Source organism: Haemaphysalis longicornis, unplaced genomic scaffold, assembly GCF_048455015.1.
Source record: "Haemaphysalis longicornis isolate Haplotype H1 unplaced genomic scaffold, Haemaphysalis longicornis Haplotype H1 scaffold_1, whole genome shotgun sequence".
NCBI lineage: Eukaryota > Metazoa > Arthropoda > Arachnida > Ixodida > Ixodidae > Haemaphysalis > Haemaphysalis longicornis.
In genome coordinates, this window is record NW_027526203.1 from 288,922,201 (window position 1) to 288,935,866 (window position 13,666).

The window sequence follows — 13,666 nt, forward strand, 5'->3', positions numbered from 1 at the left end:
ACAAAATGGCTGACAGATCAAAGTACAAAAACAGGGCAAGTTAGCTGAAAATAAAGTTTGGAAAATCTGTGCTTGGGTGGAGTTTGAACTGGAGACCTCTGGCATCGCCACGGGCACGCGCCATGAAGATCACCACACGCGGACAAAGCTAATTGGCTAAAGACGAAACTAGTGGATGTGTTGATGCATGTACTGAAGCCAACACGAGTAATTTTAGCATGATAATTGCAGAAGCGGCAATCAGGTACGTCTCGCCCAATGTCGTTAATAATTATAGCGTACGTTTAAGAATAATAGAGAGTGTGTTTAGGTGTCCTCGCAATTTTTTACCGCGTTCATTGCTAATTCTACAGCCTCCTATATATATATATATATATATATATATATAGCAAAAAAGAAAGACACACGTCGAAAAAAGAAAAGGTTTAACGTTTCGGCCGAGGGACCGGCCTTCGTCAGAATAACGTCAGAACCAATGACCTCCCGAATACCAGTCTGGTTCGATATATATATATATATATATAAATATATATATATATATATATATATATTTATATATATATATATATATATATATATATATATATATATATATATATATATATATATATATATATATATATATATATATATATATATATATATATATATATGGTTTATAGCGAAATAAGGGTTGGAAGTCAAGAAAACCTCGGAAAGCAATGTGGAGAATGTGGTAGGTCATAGAAACAAATAAAGAATTTGAAAAGACAGAAAGAAAGTGGGAAAAAAATGCCCGCCGGGTGGGATTCGAAACCACGACCTCCAGAATACGCGTCTGGTGCGATGACCACTACGCTACCGGTGGGGCTATTCTCCCCTCCACTTTCTGGGGTATCCATGTTAAGGTATTTTTGTTTCCTGCGCTTGGGTGTGGTAGATAGCGCCAAACGAACTACTCGGGGTGAAGGGGACCTTCTTTTTAACCCCCGGGCCGTGACTCGAGCGTCTACGGCATGTCGAGACTGGTCGACCAGCGTTGAACCCTCTTAAGCTCCCAATGGCACCAAGACTACTAGAACAGAGGCCCTCTCTATGCCTGTTGCGAATCAGAATGCAAAATGAGGGGCTCGTTTAATTACGACAGAAATAAGGGTTGGCAGTCAAGGAAACCCCGGAAAACAATGGGAAGAATGTTGTAGGTCATAGGAACAGACGAAGGATTTGAAAAGACAGAAAGTGGAGAAAAAATGCCACACTATCTCCACTTTTTCTCCACTTTCTTACACACACACACACGCACGCATGCACGCGCACACACACACACATATGTGTGTGTGTGTGTGTGTGTGTGTGTGTGTGTGTGTGTGTGTGTGTGTGTGTGTGTGTGTGTGTGTGTGTGTGTGTGTGTGTGTGTGTGTGTGTGTGTATAGAAAAAAGTTCCCGCGTTTTTGCAGCCGCCCCTTCCCATAGGGGCGATTTCCCGTGCAAGCCGGGTGAAGTTCCCAAGCACTGTAGTTCCACACAAGAGCGGAGCGCCAGGCCGGGGAGTCGCTTGTACCTATTTTACCGGTAGGTGCCCGGCGCAACCAAGGAACACGAATTCACATGGTGCCTTCCACAGCCACGATGGACGCTCAACTCGCAACCGCCTGTGGCAGGACATGCCGCCAGACTCTTCCACCTCCGGCAATGGCGCAACGCGGCATGATGGCCGGGGGCCCCGCCAGATGGACAAGGGTCAGGGGCCCCTCGATAGGGTAAAGGCAGCTTTCCAGACGTGGATTCTCCTTTCAAGGGTCCGCACTCGACCAGGGACGCCTGTACCCATTAAAGAAACCGGTGGGTGCCCGGCGGCACCATGATTCGAACCCAGTACCTTCCGCATACGAGGCGAGTGCTGTACCTTTGAGCCACCGCTGCGGTTTAAAAATTACGACCCCTTTCACTGGGACATTTCCCGACGAAGTCGGGTAACTTCCGAAGCACTGGATCCCCTGTTCAGGGGGTGCTTGTACCAATTTTTATACTGGTTGGTGCCCAGCGGTACCGAAGTACCTACCACTTTCTTGTAACCCAGTGATACGGTCCGGCGTGGTATTACGGTTTCCAGGAACCCCGCAAGGTAGGCGCCATTTTCCCACTTTCAAACTGGTGGGTGGCCAGCGGCTGAAGTCGGGAAGCAGCAGGCTCCCACGTATGCCGCAGTGGTAGAGCGTGTCCAAGCCCTTTATCCCCTGCCGAGGCGGTACAGGGGGCACTTGTACCCTTTCGACTGGAGGGTGCCCAGCTGCTGCTGACCCCGCTCGAAGGGGTCATCGAACCAGACTGGTATTCTGGAGGTCGTTGGTTCGGATCCCACCCGACGGGCATTTTTTCTCCACTTTCTTTCTTTCCAAATTCTTTATCTGTTTCAATGACCTACCACATCCTCCCCTTTGCTTTTCGAAGTTTTCTTTCTTGACTGCCAACCCTTATTTATGTCTTATATGTATAGATTAAGGGTTGACAGTCAAGAAAACCTCGGAAAACAAAGGGGTGAATGCGGTAGGCCATCGAAACAGATGAAGAATTTTTTGAGTCAGAAAGAAAGTAGTGAAAAAATGCCTGCCGGGTGGGATCTGAACCCACGACCTCCATAAGTACCCGAGAAAGTGGTGGGGAAACAGCCCCGCCGGTAGCGGAGTGGTCATCGCACCAGACCGGTTATCTGGAGGTCGTGGCTTCGGGCGGGCATTTTTTCACCACTTTCTTTCAGACTCTTTCTGACCTACCACCCTTATTCTGTCTTAATTCACCTAGCCGCTCATTTTGCCGTTTCTGATTCGCTATATATATATATATATATATATATATATATATATATATATATATATATATATATATGCTGTGAGGGGCTCTTTGAACAAACACAGAAAGACAAGCCAGCAATACAGAACACTGACGAAGGTACATTGAATAATTGAATAGCGCCCTCCGTGGTATAGGGGAGGTAGTACTTAATCATTTTTGGTGTCAAAATTGATTTTGAAATGTTTGGAAGAAAGACAGTGGAGAAAACATGCTCCCTGACTGTATTCGCACATACACATTCCAGGCAAATTTGGAATACCGATGAATTAGACACGACGGTTTTCGCATCACACCTTATAAAAAGTGCTTAGATGCCCTCGAGGTATTATTTTGTTATACGAAGGAAAAAAATTGTATAGTCAGTACAGCTCTACAGCTACATTTCATAGGCCATCAAGATACCCGAGCTTCTGTATCTGAACCCAGTATCTCAGAAAGATATACCTTCTATACAGTTAAGCACAGCAACATTCATAAATACACGCATGCATGCGTACGTACGTAAAAAAATACATAAAAATACACGTACAGAGGGCAACACACTAGTTTAAAACACAGCTATGGTACCCCCAGCTTGATCCAGCCTCGCCCGAAAAGAATTTGAAGAAAACAACTGCGGCATTGGGAAGTCTACGCCCACCACTTTTGTCTTCGACGTATTTGTGTAAAATTGGCCGTGTATCTGCTCGTTTCACTGCAAATGTCGTCGAAAGCATGGCTATGTATATGTCTTTTTATGTATAACTGTGTGTGTAAAAATAAATCAGTTGTTAGTTCGCGCTTCGCTTCGTCCTGTGTGCTCTTTCCTAGTCATGTTTTAAAACAGCGCGGTTCAAGAAGGCCGTCGAAAGACCATAGTGTTCTGCAGCCCCTAACACGCAACTGCTTCTTCTCCGTCTCCCTCTCACTTCGCACGCTGTTCCCCTCCTGTCTCGGGCCTCCCATAGTAAGGGCAACATAGTATTTCTGAATTCAATTCAATTTTCAACCGTTCGCGTTACTCGCGCCATCATGCCGCCCGAGTTATGAGCTCCCGGCAAGTCCGCGAGCCCTTTTTGCAATTTGCGGATAAAATATTTTAAAGCGAAAGCCTTCTTAGTACGATCGATACCGTCTTCTCACAAAACTAATGGATTTCTCCAATGACCGATTCGTCGACCCTGATAAGATCTGATCAGACACACGGCACGTGCGTGAAACCGGTCTTCCATTGTGTCAAAATGGTTACTTGAAAATTGGGAAAAATGAACGGTTCTATATAAGAAAAAACACGCATCGATCACGAAGAAGAGGTAAAATATATACCTTTATCTCTTAAACCACCCATCAGAATACATTTAGGTAATACGTTGATGCGTTTTCTTAGTGCTCGAAAATTCATCGCTTGGGTTCGTCCTTCGTTTGCGATTTGGGTCTTTAAAGGTTTGACGATCGATTGGGCGAACTTTAAGCAAAAGTTTTAAACAAGGTATTGAAACTTTTAAAGAACATTTTGACCAATTTTTGACGCAGTTTTGATGTCCGAATGCTTCCTCGCTTCTCCTAAATTCTTTAGAAAGGCATGGTAAACCTTTCTTGAACCCGTTCTTGTGTATTTGCAAAAAATAGCCCATTTCTATTTTTAATTAAAATAACATTATAGTATGAGTTACGTATTACTGTATTGGTTCAAATATGCGCATTGTTTTATTAGTGAACAATGTTTATCGAAGAATGAACAACGTAAGAACATTGTTGCCAGGTTTAGTAGTTTGGAAATGTTTGCCTATATAAACGTCTCGTTCAAGTATTCTTTTAGCTTTTGACCGCGGGCTGAATCGAGGAAGATGCATGCATGCATGCATGCATGCATACATACATACATACGTACATACATACATACATATATACATACATACATACATACATACATACATACATACATACATAAATACATACATACATACATACATACATACATACATACATACATACATACATACATACATACATACATACATACATACATACATACATACATACATACATACAGACATACATACATACATACTTCAAACCATTCCCGCTCACCCGTCTTGTCTGACGCGTGCATGGATGTGTCAGATGTGCATGAATGCATGCCTACCTGACAGCCGTTATAAGTCGAACCGGCCATGCATGCTTAAGGCATACCTGACGGTCGTTATAAGACAAAATGTTTGCATTCCAGTACTAACAGCCCAGACATGGAAGAGGCACATAACACAAAGGACGATTCTCGAGGGTGAAAAGGGCAGTAGAAGTGTCATTCAAGGTGAGTGAGTTGGAACGCCTGGCTACCCGGGGATAACGGTGTCACACGACTTCTCGCCGAAGAAACACGTTAAATCTAACAACAGAGCCCAAGGAAAGACAAGAAGGTTCGTAGATCCCGGTTTTTACATCTTGCGGTAGGCTGGCTCCCAACAGTGAACCTTGTTACTTTTGCCGCACTTGGCTTGTTCCAGCCAGCAACTCAACCGTATACTGTGTGACAATGTCGGGAATATATCAGAGCTCGCATGCCAGAAACCTCATCTGACGCGGTCGTCGAGAGGAGACGTAAATGCAGTATTGAGCAGAGCAGTGCCAAAGAAGTTCTATTTTACGCCCACTTTATTTTTTAACACGTGAAAACGGCTCATAAACTAGCCAGTGGATGAAACCAAAGCCGTTAAGGCCGGGTTTGACGCCCCAATAGCGGCGACAAACCCATACAGGAGCGCCGTACGCCATCCAGGTTTATTCCAACTGGGCCTGCGGTTCCTTCCTCGGTGTTAACAGCCGGCGCTGCAATCGAACTGCATTCTCATTCCACTAAAGCGGTGGATATAGCGCTGTAAATGAACTAGTCACCTTGTTTCGGTTAGCTGCAACAAAACTAACTGGAAATGTTACGCGCCAGTCCAGTCCACCCGGAGCGGTGTTTTGCTGACACATTTGTTGGACACTTGATGAGAAAGACGCGGGTGGTGCAGCTGTACAGTGCGTCTGCAGCGGCACTACGGTCCAAAACCGCAAAAGACTGTACTGGAGCCTGCCGAACTTTTGACCCCGCGGCGATGCCAAGGGCTACTGGCGCACCAGTTTGTCACTATTCATCTGGCTGCCATCTAACGGAACTAAGCAGGATGTTTGTTAAAAACAGAGCTACGAATATTTTTAAGAGCGCCGACGTCCGTCACCAAGGTACGGAAAGCAAAAATAAGGGTTAGCGCCCTATACGAAGGAATGGGCAACAACGTGAAACGTGACGGTTGAGTACGAGTGTATGTATACGGACGGTAGCTCCGGATTGGCAACAGTCGACGCCTCACTAAAATGGCGAGCGGGTTGGCCTTCTTAAAGAGTGCGATCCCTCTCCTCCTTATACAGGGACATTGGGGTGTACTGTACTACTGTCTAGTCATCTGCACTCATATCTTACGAGGATCAGATGATCATCGCAGTCAAATCTTCTCCTCATTATTGTGAGGAGTGTATGTACGTACACTTTGGTTAGAAGTTTGTCATAATGATGGAACGAAACATATGGCAACGTAGGTACACAATCACACGTTCTTGCATGAAACCACGCATGCATCCGATCATATCATAAACATTGACTACATTGCAGAGCATCATACCCGAAAGATAAAAGTGTGCTAACTTCCTTTGGCTTCTGGGAATGCTTATTTTTAAGCAAGAAATACATGACGCGAAAACGAAGCTGAGGGCGAGATCAGCAAAATCAGGCTGTCAACGAGGGCGCCTGTGTCGTTACGTCGTTTGGTCTTGTGATCTACATAAGATATTCTCGGCAAACTTCGTGTAGCGTAACGTGATATTAAGGCGTCATGTGACAGTTATGTACTAATGGCTCATAGTAATTGTAGAATTATACTTGAAGAAAAAAGTTATGCCAAATATGCAAGTAACATGCACAATCAAAGGTATTGGTGAGGAATTACAGGCACGAATAAGTTTGTAATACTCCACAGTCAGACTACTAGTTATGAGAAGTTAAGCGTGTAAAGGATATCACACGCAAAATGAGGAAATAAAACGAAAGGTCTTACATACCTTTCGTTGCTTAAGACATCATGTGCTTAACATAATGAATATGCTTACTGCTGAAGCTCGTAGTGGTGTCTTGGTCTATGACCAGATGCTTTGATAAGTTTTCACCAAGTCTTATCTGCAGGAAATAGGATGAAATTAAATTTAAAATTGGATGTGATATCGATATACCGATTTCTGGGGTCAGCCTAGAAATCGCCCCATATTAAAACCATAAAGGAGAAAAAAGAAATACAAAAATGGCACATCTTAACTCCGTGGATGATGGCGAGGGTGCGGAGTATGGGGTCTCAAAATGACATCCAAGTTGCGTCCCGAGTGACAACCGATTTGCGCCCGGACCGTTATTCGATTTGAGCCGGCAGTTGCACCTTGATTATTCCCTAAATGAAACTGCAACTCACGGCTCAAATGGAATTTCGCTTGATTTTCGCTTGATGGGTGTGTGCGCACGGATGGACGCGGACGGACATTGTGAGGTCCTAAGGTATTCTGCGCCGCTACAGGCGAGGGAGTAAGCCTTTTCACTCTCGGGTACTAACTCACGGTCGTAACCCAATGGGTAATACGACTGACACTAACTCTGTCTGTTCTACCTGACACAGGCTCGAAACCTGCCGGTGCCTTTGTGATTCTTTGCGATTGTAAATGCTATGCACACGGACACGGACGGACATTGTGCGGTCCTAAGGTGCTCCGCACCTAAAAATCAAAGCCCTTCCACTCTGTGAAGAAGGATGACCAGCGAAGCTGTGGGGCCGAGGCCCAATGTGAGCGACAAAGTACTTTGAAACGTGTTTTATTTCGTTTACTACAAAGAGTGCACAAAACAAAACATGTTTGCTTGTAGTTTGTGATTGAGCATTCTTCTTAGTTCCCAGTTCCGAGCGATTGAGCATACTTCCTAGTAACCTAGTTGATTACCTGAATGAAACTTGGACAGACTTGAGTTTTATTTTCTGAGCACGAGGTCGCGGGTTCGATTCCCGGTCGCGGTGGCCGCTTTTCTGATGGACGCAAAAAGCAAAAATGCCCGTGTGTACGAGATTTCGGCGCACGTTAAAGATCCACAGGTGCACAAAATTAATCCGGAGCCCTCCACTACGGCGGGCCTCATCGCCTGCGTTGCGTCGGTGCGTTAAACCCCCCAATCAATCGACTAGAGTTTTATTCCAGCGAACAAAAATGGAGCTGTCCGTTTCGCTCCCGTAGAAGCCCATGTATTGACAACAGACGGAAATTCCACAATATTTACGACTTCACTGTGAACTATGTCATTTTGAAAAGTGAATGGAACTCGGCGTAAGGTTAGAGTCCTCTTAGTGGCTAATTCTCGTGTAATTAGTTTTGGGATAGTTTCGATAAAATCAGAGCCTCTTTTTAAAAGGAGCCATGAGGACAAAATAAAAGTTTGTTTTATTCGAAAGATTTCGTGTTTTATAGCGCCCGCAGTGCTGGTCCGGCAGCAAACGATGCCGTATTCATTAAGGAATTAATCAATTTAGTTTAAAATTTTGATTTTCCCGCCAAATCGTGCGTTTTCTGAGCGTCAGCAATGAAGCCATAAGCGCCCGTATACAAACGAGCTTGTACTGCGTGATTCGGCTGCTGTGCGGATTGCCGTCAGTCTTCCCAGATGGCGCTACCATACCCATGCACGGACCGTTGTCTGCCATCGCTTTGTTTTAAATGCAGAGCATTTCAGTAACTCACGATGTCACCCGCGTTGGCGTCCGTAGTCCGCATCGCTCCCCGTCTGTCTGGCATTGGATTGGATTCGATTGGATTGGATTGGATTGACTTGGATTGGATTGGCTTGGATTGGATTGGATTGGATTGGTTTGGATTTGGATTGGATTGGATTAAAGTGGATTGTGTTGGATTGTGTTGCGTCATAGCCGCGCCACGTTGCGTCATAGCCGCTCCACGTTGCGTCATAGCCGCGGCAGGGGGTTCACGGCACGTTTCACGTTTCACCATCGACTTCATCGACAATGTCTACGCGGGAAGAGAAGGCGGCGCGGCGGCGTGCTGCGGATGCTGAGCGCAAGCGCCGCAAGCGAGCCGCCGACGCCGAACTTCGCCAGCGAGAAGCCGGAGCCATTCGTGAACGTCGGACGGCGATGCGGGAGGGAAAACAAGCACAAAATGAACAGAACTCCTGCTGGCGCAGTTTCAGGCAGGGGGCGCGCGAGCACTGCGAAGGCGGGAAATTTGAAATGCGTCGGGTGGTAGCAGTGAGCGGATAACGGCGCTACAGCCCATTATGGCGAATCAGTGCTCTGCATTTCCAACAGTTTTCACGTAGAGTGGAACGGCTGTAACTTTTTTGACCGTATTTGCACCTCGCTTGTTTTTGTTAGTGTATAAAGTAATCGTTTCGAGAAACATGTAATATCCTCGACAAACAGGGTCACGTAAGACATCGTCGCTTACGCAAATCAGCCAGTGCGTGTAAGACAACTCGAAAGCGGCGGGCTGCTGTGCAGCTAAAACAAGCATAGTGCGCGCAGTGCCAACAACAGTACGCATCGGGACTTGTATGTTTACGTGTGCTTTCGTTACTTCCACTGTTTATTCCCCCATTCTTACTACTATAAAAAGAATGCGCACTAAATTTAAGCGCAAATAGCTCGTTCCGCAAGCTTATAAGCTCTGCCTAATTTGCGTTTGCTTTCGCCGGCCTCCGCCAATCGGAGAGCTGGCTGGTATGACATCATAGATTCTGTTGCGGAAAATGAGCTAGTGGGTAGCATGGCCATTACTTTTTTCTCTAATTATATTGCTTAATTTGGCGAAGTTTATGGTACAAGTGGTGTCAGTATGATTCTAATGAGGCAATCTTTCGAATGAACCAAACTTGTGTTTTCTCTTCATGGCTCCTTTAAGGGGGTCATAAAGTCAAAACACAACTTTTTATTATTCGAAAGGTCTAGGCTTCAGTACCTCACTCAGCTCCATTGCAATCACAAAAGGTGTTTTTTAACAAGAAAATTACAAGTATTAAATAAAAATATTCAAATTTCGCGCTAAAATTACGTGTTATTAGCAGGAGTGATGTAATATGGGCCAGCACTAAAAACATAACTTTCCGTATGTCCACAGGACGTTAGTATTCAAGTGATGCAATGAAACAGAGCTGGAGGCCCCGCTACAAACGTCCAGCCGTGTGTCCTAGCGATGGATTAGTTTGGCAGCCGCCAATAACATAAACAAGATTCTGTGACGTCATAAAAAAGTTTCCTGAAAGCGGCTAGGGAGTCGCCACTGCTTCACGTCTTCTCTCTAATGTCTCCATTATTTTTTCGAAGGGGGTAACAAAATTGCTATCATTCTTATCCTGACAAAGCAGTCCTTCTAAACCAAACTTGAATGTTGGTAGCGGAACACTATAGGTGTAACATTAAGGGAAAAGAAGAGAGAGGAGTGGGTTAGGGAACAAACGCGTTTTAAGGACCTAATAGTAGATATTAAGAAGAAGAAATGGGTGAGGGCAGGGCATGTAATGCGAAGGCAAGACAACCGATGGTCATTAAGGGTAGCAGGGTGGATCCCTAGAGAACGCAAGCGTGGCAGTGGGCGGCAGAAAGGTAGATGGGCAGATGAGATCAAGAAGTTTGCGGGGATAAATTGGTCGCCGTTAGCGCAGGACCGGCGTAATTGAAGATTAATGGGAGAGGCCTTTGTCCTGCAGTGGGCGTAGATAGGCTGATGGTAGTGGCTGAGGGTGGTGTTTTGTCTTCATGGCCCCTTTATCAGAAAGATTGTGAAAACGCGAAGCTTTTTCCCGTGCAACCTGAGTCAAAGCCCAAAATCCAATGTGCTTCGCGACCGCGTCAAAATGACGCAGTCAGATGAACGTCGGCTTCAAAACGCGAGGGGCCCAGGTTCGATTCCCACCGCTGGAAGCGTTTCTTTCTTGAGGCGGTTTATGTGCCTTCGCTGATCATCATCATCGTTTTGTGAAATCCACTGTGTAAAGCGGGCTTTCCTGGAGTGCGTTTTTACGCGGACGACGCGCGACATTAGTGGGGCATACGAAGCTTCGCTTTAAAAAAGTTAGAGCCATTTTCTCTAACCATAATCCCTCCGTAGATGCTCATGCATTGATAGCAGACACAGTATCTACCACTGCACTGCGAACTAATCATGGAAGTAAATGAATAATTGGTTTCGGGATAGTTTCAATGAAATACGATGTTAGAGCTGTTTTCTGTAACCATACTCCCTCCCTAGATGAACATGCTTCACTGTGCAACCCTCAATGTCTTACAAAGGGCAACCTCTAAACAAAAATGCATTGCTGGAAAGACATTTTTTCAGGGGAAATATAAACTGTCTTAAATCAAACTACGAAGGCCCTCGCTGTCTTTTTTTATTTTTTATGATGTTTTGCTTACGCTGAAGGCGTTGCGGCGCACAGTTTTACAATCCCGGGGATTTGAGTAGGCGCCAAAAGGCCGCGCTAGACTCTCGTTCGATTCTTGTATACATCGCTCGGTAGTCGGAGACGATCTGCTGGATCCTAGCCGTAGAGAGCTGGGATGTAAAGGATACACATGATATATACGTTCGGCAGGCATTGATGAAGGAAGTATTCATATTCAGAGCAACCAGCGGCATTCGTATATCGGTGAGATAGTTTTATGTCTTTGACTGCAACTGTGGCTTTCCTATCCTGAAAAAAAAAGAACTCGTTTTATTGCGCTACTATCGGGTGCATTAAGGTACACGAAACTCCTAAAGGCTCGGGGTTTCTAGTACATACACATTGGGCTGTCCACGGCGGCCGTCGATAGTAAGAGAAAGAAACGGTTTCTTCCACAGAGGTCAAAACAGCAAGAGAAAAGCAGAAAATGAGGTGGCTTTTTTTTTTTTTTTATTTCCTCCCCTCTCCGTGTTGCATATGGGCCGTTTGGCAAGCAAACGCTGCATGTCAGTAGCCGTATCAAATATACTATTTGTATCTCATTTTCTCTGCTTTAGGGTAGGAAACCCTTAACCGGATTAGGATTAAAAGTTAGTATACCGTTTATTTCGCTAAAATGCAAGTCGGAGATAACTACTCGTATACTTGCTGCTATAAGAATCCTCGCTGGGTGGCAATATCAAGAAGCATAAGAAATATTGAATATACCATGCCCTATTTGGCACACGGAGCTTTCCTGGTATTACTGATAGTCACTAATTTATTCAACATTCACGGTTCGCCTAATTAGAGCTTATGCTCAATAGCTAATTCAATTATGTCTTGCTTCTTTTTGTTGTGCAGAAATTTTGGGAAGCAGGGTGATTGTAGTTGGGGAACTTACCAATAACCTTCACCATAACATTAAATATTTACGGGTTTGATTAGAGACCCATTTTTCTTTCTTTCGCGTGTAGGAGATGGCCTAGGAGGCTGTGTACACAGCTGTGTACAACATTTCTGCACTCGTTAAGCATCTATGGCTTGTTCAAATGAATCCACATTTCCTCCGTACGGGGCACCGTATAGATGTAGCGCGTAGAGCCGCAGTTTGCACTTAAACGTACTACCGATTACCAGCAATTAATTAATTAATTAATTAGTTAATAATTTATTTATTTATTTATTTATTTATTTATTTATTTATTTATTTATTTATTTATTTAGTACAAAGTGGCAGTAGTAGTGGTACAAAGCAAATGCACCACAAAAAATACAAAAAGCGCGGAAACAACCCCGATGGAGGGCCAAAAAGAAAGTTGACAGAAATATACACCCCAGTTGTGTAACAAGACTGTAAAAAACGTTCCCGACACTTTGATTTGCACATGTAGAATGTAGCAATTTGGTGCAAACAAAAACTTACTTCATTATACAAAGCTAACGAAATACGCAATATTTCGAATAAAAAACACAAGGCAAACCATTTTAAACTTAGCGCGGCGTGTAGTAGCCAGTCAGTTGGTTCTCAAACCAGTCAACTTTGGTCACAAGCACCAGGGAAGACGGTATTGGTTCCACTCCGATGATGTTTTGGGTATGAATGAATTGAAGTAGGAAGCAGTACGACATTGATGCGCGCCAACTTTTCGCAAATGATCTATGCGGGAGTAGATATAACTCGTTGGCGTGAATAGTGTATATTTCGAAAAAAAAGGCACATGAAACTCGTATATTTTGAAAAAAAGGCACATGTAGGAAATCTTTCTGTGCAATAAAAGGTTTAGCTGCGGATATGTTTACGTCTATGCTCTGTGCCCTACAACGCAGCAAAGCTTCTAGTTTTGAGTCAACTCAGCACCTACGAGCCCCTTTCAGCCAGATCTTGATGCATTCTTTGACGCTACTGCCAAACATTTTCAAAAAGAGAATTTCCATTAGGACACTTAAAACTATTATCATCAAGTAACGCCTACTGGTCAGTCTTTTCATGTCGCAGGCTATGCCCCAAGCATACTCGGCTTCGGCGTCTGCTCTTATCACGACAATCAGCCATTTTGCAGTTTCACAAGAGAAACACGCGAAGGAAACAATCGGACGGTTATGTAAAGTAAGTTCGCTGCATCGTGGAGTATTTTTATTTTTCACTTATCGTTTTGTAGTTTTTAAAGACGAGACTTTTTCTTGGGCTACTTAAACGCAGAAATATTGGTCTGTCTGTCTGTCTGTCTGTCTGTCTGTCTGTCTGTCTGTCTGTCTGTCTGTCTGTCTGTCTGTCTGTCGGTCTGTCTGTCTGTCTGTCTGTCTGTCTGTGACTAGATTCAGCCACAATGGCCAAAGTGAAGTATA

The 13,666-nt window shown here is 44.4% G+C and overlaps 1 non-coding gene across 1 annotated transcript; it reads right to left on the reverse strand.

Annotated features, from left to right (window-relative positions):
* Nucleotides 1-774: 774 nt before the first annotated feature.
* Nucleotides 775-847, reverse strand: Trnat-cgu (transfer RNA threonine (anticodon CGU)). The gene has a single exon. It is a non-coding gene; the product is annotated as a tRNA-Thr (tRNA).
* Nucleotides 848-13,666: the final 12,819 nt, after the last annotated feature.